This window comes from Aethalodelphis obliquidens, unplaced genomic scaffold (genome assembly GCF_003676395.1).
Source record: "Aethalodelphis obliquidens isolate GAN/ISIS:26980383/991018 unplaced genomic scaffold, ASM367639v1 scaffold103, whole genome shotgun sequence".
Taxonomy (NCBI): Eukaryota; Metazoa; Chordata; class Mammalia; order Artiodactyla; family Delphinidae; genus Aethalodelphis; species Aethalodelphis obliquidens.
Window position 1 is genome coordinate 465251 of NW_020838047.1, and position 6765 is coordinate 472015.

The following is a 6765-nucleotide window of genomic DNA, read 5'->3' on the forward strand; positions in this document are numbered from 1 at the left end:
CGGGGCACCCTGGGGCGAGGCGGCTGAGACCCGGCAGAGCACCTGGGCTGCGGGACTGAGGGCGGGAAGAACCGAGGAGCTGAGAGACCCCAGGCAGGAGCGCGCCAACAGCCGAGGGGCCCACAGCCACGCCCTCCTGCCTGGGGTCTGCCCCCCAGGCCCCCCCACGGGGACCCTCTCGCTCTGAGACTGTGGCTCTCACGGGACGACGTTGTCCCCGGGGGACGTTTGGCAACACGGGGAGACACGTGGGGTGGGGCTGTCACCACTGGGGAAGGCGCTACGGGGCTGGTGGGCAGAGGCTGCGCACCCTACAGGGCACAGGCGCCCAGGCCCAGGGCCTCCAATCAGACCACCACGCGCAGCCTCCAGCTCAAGCCCTAACACGTGGGTCGGCCCCCTGCCCTGCGGACCCAAGTCCTCCTGACCCCGGAGTGTCCAAGGGATGTCCAGCCAGCTCCTGGTCGCTCCGGTCAGGTCGACACGACTAAAACCTTACGCCTTTTAGTCTTCTCTCTCCGAAAACTCTACTTCCTTCTCAGAGCCAGTGCCACCCCAACTGCCACCTCCAGGATGGCAACGGCAGCTGCCCCTCCACCGAGTGGGAGGGACTTGCCCTCGGGCGGTGGGCCAGCTTTGTCGTGGCCACCGGACAGGGCCCCGCCCGCGGGCCGCCTGCTCTCCGCCCGCCGGGCGGGGCTGCTGGGGGCTCCACCGGGGGCTCTGCTCCCGTTCGGCAGCTTCGGACGCGGCCACTTCTGCCTCTTTTTCAAGAAGTTCCGTGGACAGAGATGTCGTGGGGCCGGCTGTCTGGCCGGCCGACCCCTCGGGGCCAGTCTCCCCGGCCGCTGCCTCCGCGCCCTCAGGAACCCCTGTTTCTCCACGTGCGCGAGGTCCGAGGTGGAGGATTTGCTCGCTCTTCTCTCCGGCCCCGTTGCTGTCCAAGCTCTCGACTTCTTCGGGGTCCACTGCGACCTGCTGCCAGGACTCGGGACCCGGGGATGCCCACCGGTGGGCTCTCGGTGTGCCAGCTCTGGCTGCTGGACAGCGACACGGGGAAGCCTTCGGCCCGCCAGGGCGCCCTCGCGGGCGTCAGAGCCTCAGCGGGGCTGGCGAGCGTGGAGCCGCCCCTGGGCTGGACGTGGATGTCGTTGCTGTCCCCCGTGGCGCCGCGGGGCACTGCTCGCCTTCTTCCGCGGACTCCAGGTTAAAGGAGATTAAAGGCAGTGCCCTAGCCACCCTGCTGCCTGATGCACTCGGCGGCGTGGTCCTCCGGGAGAGTCGCAGCGATGCGCTGCAAGGCTCCTGAGTTCACCTTGTCAACCCCAAGAGCATTGGTCGTAGCAAAATCGGAGGCACCAACGTCTTATTCCGGCCGCTGGCGTGAACTGCGGTCTCCAGTGTACATTCCCGACGTGCCTGGTACGCCCTTGGCCTGTGTGCTCCCTGCAGCTCTGCTTGCCTGCAGTGGTCCCTTCACTTCCTTTCCTGAACTGTCTGACGCTGCTGTGCGCCGCGGAGTCCTCACGGGGGTCTGTCTACCAGGCTGAAGAGCTTTAGCATCCGGCGGAGGGGCGTCTGCAAGGCCCCGCGCAGAGGCGCCCTCGGCTCCTGCGACGCCTTCTCCCCAGGTGGGCCAAGCGGTCCTCTGCGGAACTGTCGGGGTTTGTGGGGCTGAACACGGGCAAAGAGTGCCGGGTGAAGCCTGTGCTGGCGAAGGCTTCAGAAATTTCTTCGTCCAGGGATTTTAGCTCTTCAATTTCAGTTTTACCTTTTAATAAAATGTCTTGATCCAGAGATTGTGAAGCCATATCTTGTCGAACCCGTTGGCATGAGGAAAGATGTTGCTCCCGCAGCTCCTCCTGAGAGAGGACTCCCACGTAGCTGAGGACGACACACCTTGTTTCCTAGTGAGCCCCCAGAGGCACATGGGAGAGGACGCCATGGGGTCGGCTGGCAGAGCTCCGGAACGGTCTGCTTGCAGATGTGTAAAACCTGGCCCGGGCCCCTGCCCCCGAAGAGGTGAAAGGCGCAGCGGCGGCAGATGACTCTGTTTTTAATTTCTTTTTAAGGCGCCACCCTACTGTTTTCCACAGCAGCTGCACCGCTTCGGATTCCTACCAGCAGTGTGCAGTGGTGCCTGTGTCACCACATCCTCCCCAGCACTTGCTGTTTTCTGGGGGTTTGTTTTGTTTTTGTTTTTTGACAGCACCTTCCTAGTGGGTATGGGGTGGTATCCCACTGTGGTTTTGATTTGCATTTTCCTAATGAACAGTGATGTTGAGCATCTTTCCACGTGCTTGTTGGGAGTAGCACAGACCCTATTTAAGCTCGTTTGTTTGATTATAACCTTTTAACTCTTTGGACATTCAGCACATGGGCCTCCAACTGAAATCTTGCCTTGAACCCTGCAAACGTTAGGGGCAGACCTGAGTCCAACCCATCCCAAAGCCTTCTACCACCTAGTTAGGTATGGATTGACCCTTTAAAATATTGAGGACAGCAGCATTAGACAGAGACCGCTGATTCTATTAAAGAATTTTGTTTTAGCTGAAGAAGAGAAAACTAAGAAGGGTCTACCTTATCCAGCACCTTGTGTAAGGCGTGCAGGTCCCACACCTCCAAGTGCAGTGCCTAAACCAGCAGGTCAGCATCCCCTAGGGAGTGGTAGACACACAGATGCTCTAGCCCCACTCCAGGTAGACTAACCGTGAGCTGTCCGAGCTTTGACGTTTGAGACGCACTGCTCTGTGTGTGTTCATGAGGGTACCAGGAAGACTAGAAACAAACAACTTGAGCAACACCATCAGTGACCTTACTGAGCACTCACTGTGCACCAAGAACTGCACGATGCTTTTCATGTATTATCATAACAGGTAAACACTTTACAGAAAACTGAGGCTTAGAAATGTTACTTGCCCCACGTCGTGGCTAGTAAGCAGTGGAGCCAGGATTTAAACCCAGGCAGTCTGAAAATAGAATCTGATGAACTTCACATACCATTTCATCTCGTAAAGGAACCAGAGGATTAAAGGGAACAGATAAATAATGACGGAATAAATAAATGAACCGTCATAAATGGAAATCTTAAGTTCAGGAGTTAATCGCTGCGGGCTGGCGTGGCTTTTTCCCCAGTTCTGAAGCTTCCTCCTAAGTGGAGAACAGAGGGGACCCCTGGTCTGTGGTGGAGCCCAGGCACTTCCGAGGCCCTGGACCTCCAGCGCCCACCCCCCTCCAGAGAGCTCGGGCTCAGCAGCGCCCCCTGCAGGAAGGTTCGGAGGCAGGTCAGGCTGCGTGGCCGGTCTGTCCCTGTGGGTTCGGGGTTCCGAAGCCCACTCTTCACAGACAGACCAGCTGATGTTTGGAGCTCCCGCCTGCCTTACTCTTCCTCACATTCCTCTGTCGTTTCAGGACTTGGTCTGAGAAGGGAGGGTGCATTTTTTCAGGCTCCCTCACACTTCAGCATGCACCATTTAAATCATTTGTTTATTTTAAATAATATTTTTTATTTGTTGGTACCTGCTTCTGCTCATTTTCAAAAAGGACTTCCCCAACAGAAAAAAGAATTTAAGTTTTGCAGCAAATATAGGTACATATAATATTTATGTTAATATTTATTTTTAATGTATGTTTAAATAATATTGATCCTGTAATATTTTATTTTAAATAATAGTTCAAATAAGTCAATGTTTAATGTAACATAAATACTTATGTAATATAATCTAAAGAGTTTCACGAAATTTCAAAATATTAAAGCTCGCTAAACCAGTGACTCAACTGTGTTTCTCCACAAGGCTCTTCTAAGGACGATGCTCAAGAAAGGATACCAGCGTCCGGTCACAGGGCCAGGTCCCCCGGCTCCCTTCAGCTTAAGGTAAGTTGCCACACATGGTGGTAACTCATATCTACTCCCATCCACACGAGGAATTTGGGTGCTTTTGAAGATGATGTAACAGGTACTGCCTGTCATTTTGGTGTGTAAATTACCTATGGAACATGGGCTTGAAGGGCTGATACAAACTTAAAACCAGTTTATTTGGGCTGTACCTGCTTAGCAATCCAGTGATGGGGGAGGCTTGTTCCATGGTCATGACTGCAGTTCTCAGGGTGTCTCAAGTGTATGGAACAGAGGTTCCAGCCCCAGCGTTTGACGGTAGGAAGCAAGCAAGCAGTGATGAAGACAGCATTCCAGGCTTTATTTGTTTGCTTACTGACCATTGAGATGAAAGGGCATGATGGAGCTAGTATTTCTTCCAACTGAAGTGAGCACAAGCCAGGTGCCTTTCAATACCTGAAGCGCTGGGAGGGTGTCAGTTTGGTTGGAACAATGGTCGTCGAACCCTGAGGGTCCCAGAGCCGAGAGCAGAGGTCACACTGCCAAGAAGGAAACGTTGAAAGGAAGGCATTGAAAGGATCGGTGAGAACACCCTGCATGGCTTTATTTTTCTCCCGGGTGTTACAGAGGCGAGAAAGTTGGGTCTGAGAGAATGGAACAGAGGCGAGAAAGTTGGGTCTGAGAGAATGGAACGTCCTGGTGCCCATGGAGGCTGCGATGTGCTGTGTAGCATCAGAGACACAATCTCACTGCAGTCTTGAGATGTCAGGGGAGAAACTTCATTTGATCCTGCTAAGCTTACAGAGTACAGATGGAGAGAAAGACTCAAAGTAAGCAATGAACAGGAAGGGGGAAAGCCTCTGAAGGATCCTCCTTATAGATAATCAAGTTGGGGGAGCGGGGGATACCTCTCACTGTAGCTGAATTCCCTGGACACACTTAGTCCCAGACCACTCAGAATGCTCTGGGCCACAGTCCCTTTCAGACAAGCCACCAGCAATGGCTGAGAAAGACAGACTAATCCCCATATTCGCCGGGGTGGAGGTAACGAGCAAGGTCAGTCGGCCTGAGGGAGGATGCATCAAAGGTAAATGGTTTTCGGAATAGCCGTGCCCTGTTCCCTTTGTCCAGCTCCAGGCTGACAGCGCCCAGTCAACCTCCAGTCATTGTTCCATCTGTGAGCGCTGCTTCTGGCAGAGACCTGTTCCCCGGCAACAGTGCTTCCTGCTTACTGAGCACCCTGGCACTTCTCGCCACCTTGTTTCAGCTTCATCACGCTCTGCAAGGTAGGTTTCATGTCCATGCAAGAAATGAAGGCAGTGAGCCCCTGAGAGCTTTGGAAAGTGACGGCAGACACAGGAGAAGAGCCCAGGTCGAAGGCCAAGGCTGTTGATGCCAAAGCTTGTGCACCTTCACCTCCTGCTCTGCTGTCTGTCACAGGGCGAGGCGGACCTCGGACAGGACGTGTGACCCAGGTGAGTGCCTATCAGCTACCCATGAATCCTTCAAAAGAGAATTGCAGTCTCAAATTATGAAAATTGTGTGAGGAACACCTGAGTAGACCGCCTTTGTGAAATGTATATAACTTGGGGAGAACGAAGACGAAGGAACGGGTTTTCTCGTCTTGAGCAGAATCAGGCCAATAACTTGATTTCCTTCCCAGAGGGTTTCCATCACTTCCCTCGCCCAGAGCAGAGCCATCTCCCACCCTCTGGCCGCAGAAGGGTCCCCAGCCCAGGTCAACCAGCTGCCTTGATAGAACCTGCTCTACTGAGTTTCTGCTGGTCCTCAGTTTCCCCAGAATTTCCATTCCTAAAGGGCTTTGGGGCAGCAGTCTTAACTGAAAGAGGCCGCTGAAACTCCAGTGTTACGGCATTTTGCATAAAATGGAGGAAGCGTGATCGTCTACATCAAAGGAGGGTGGGAGCCCCAGACCTCCCCGCTGGAGGCCTCTGCTCTCACCTCTGCTCCCCTTCCTCTGCCCACTGCTCTGTGTCCTCCCTGGGGGCCCCTGTTCCTCTTGTCCAGCTGTTTACGCTCTCAGACTTAAGAAGTCAAAGGAAAATGAGGTCAGACTTCACGAGCACCTCCAGGGTCCACCGCGGCCCCAGCTCTGTTTTTTTTTCTGGAAAACAGATGGCTCAGCCGGTGGTGATGGACAAAACCTCAAAGAAGGGGTCTGCGTTGCCTGTGCGTCTCCACCCACTCTGCAGGGGGGTCTTAAGTTTCAATCATTGCTGATCTACATGATTTTATTATCAGGCTGTCGTGGACACAGGCTAAGGGCACTCAGACTGTGCTCCCGGCTCCCCCCGGCGGCCGCCTCCTGTCCCCTTTGGCTCGTGCAGGAGGAGGGGAGAGGCTGGTCCAGAACCCCCTGCACCACCGCCACTGTGGCAGGGCTGAGCCGCCACCTCCTAGCAGCCCTGCAGCTTCGGACAAGCACTGAGCCTCCAGGCCTCGGTGACCCTGGCGTCAGGGGGGGGGCATTCATCTCAGAGATGGGAGTTGTGAGGAATCCTGCAAGGTGCTCAGCTCAGCACGGGCTCCATCAGTGACCGTCTCCTGTTTCTCCCAAACGGCCATGTTCGAATGTCTCTGCTGCCAAGAGGCCTGAGAGTCATGGTGTCCGGATTTAATACACGCTGACACCATCTGGGAAAGGGTTAAAGCCTGAGCTTGTTTCCGCAGCTGACCTCTGCCGGGACCCCGCAGAGATGCAGGCTCCTGGGGGCCAGCCTCACGCAGATGAACGTCTTCAGTTCCGTCCGCATCATCCAGCCCCATGCATGCCCTTCTCCCACCTGCTTGACCCTGACGTCCCTCTGTGCGAGGGCAAAGTTCTTCATCCTTTAATTGGAGATCATGCTTCAATCGTAAAGTTTCCCGCTCTGCGCCCCCCCTCTGCCCTCTGCCCTCTGCCCAGCACT

General features: G+C 55.0%; 1 pseudogene; it reads right to left on the bottom strand.

Annotated features, from left to right (window-relative positions):
- Positions 1-280: 280 nt before the first annotated feature.
- On the bottom strand, positions 281-2861 carry LOC113614754 (bcl-2-like protein 13; annotated as a pseudogene).
- Positions 2862-6765: the final 3904 nt, after the last annotated feature.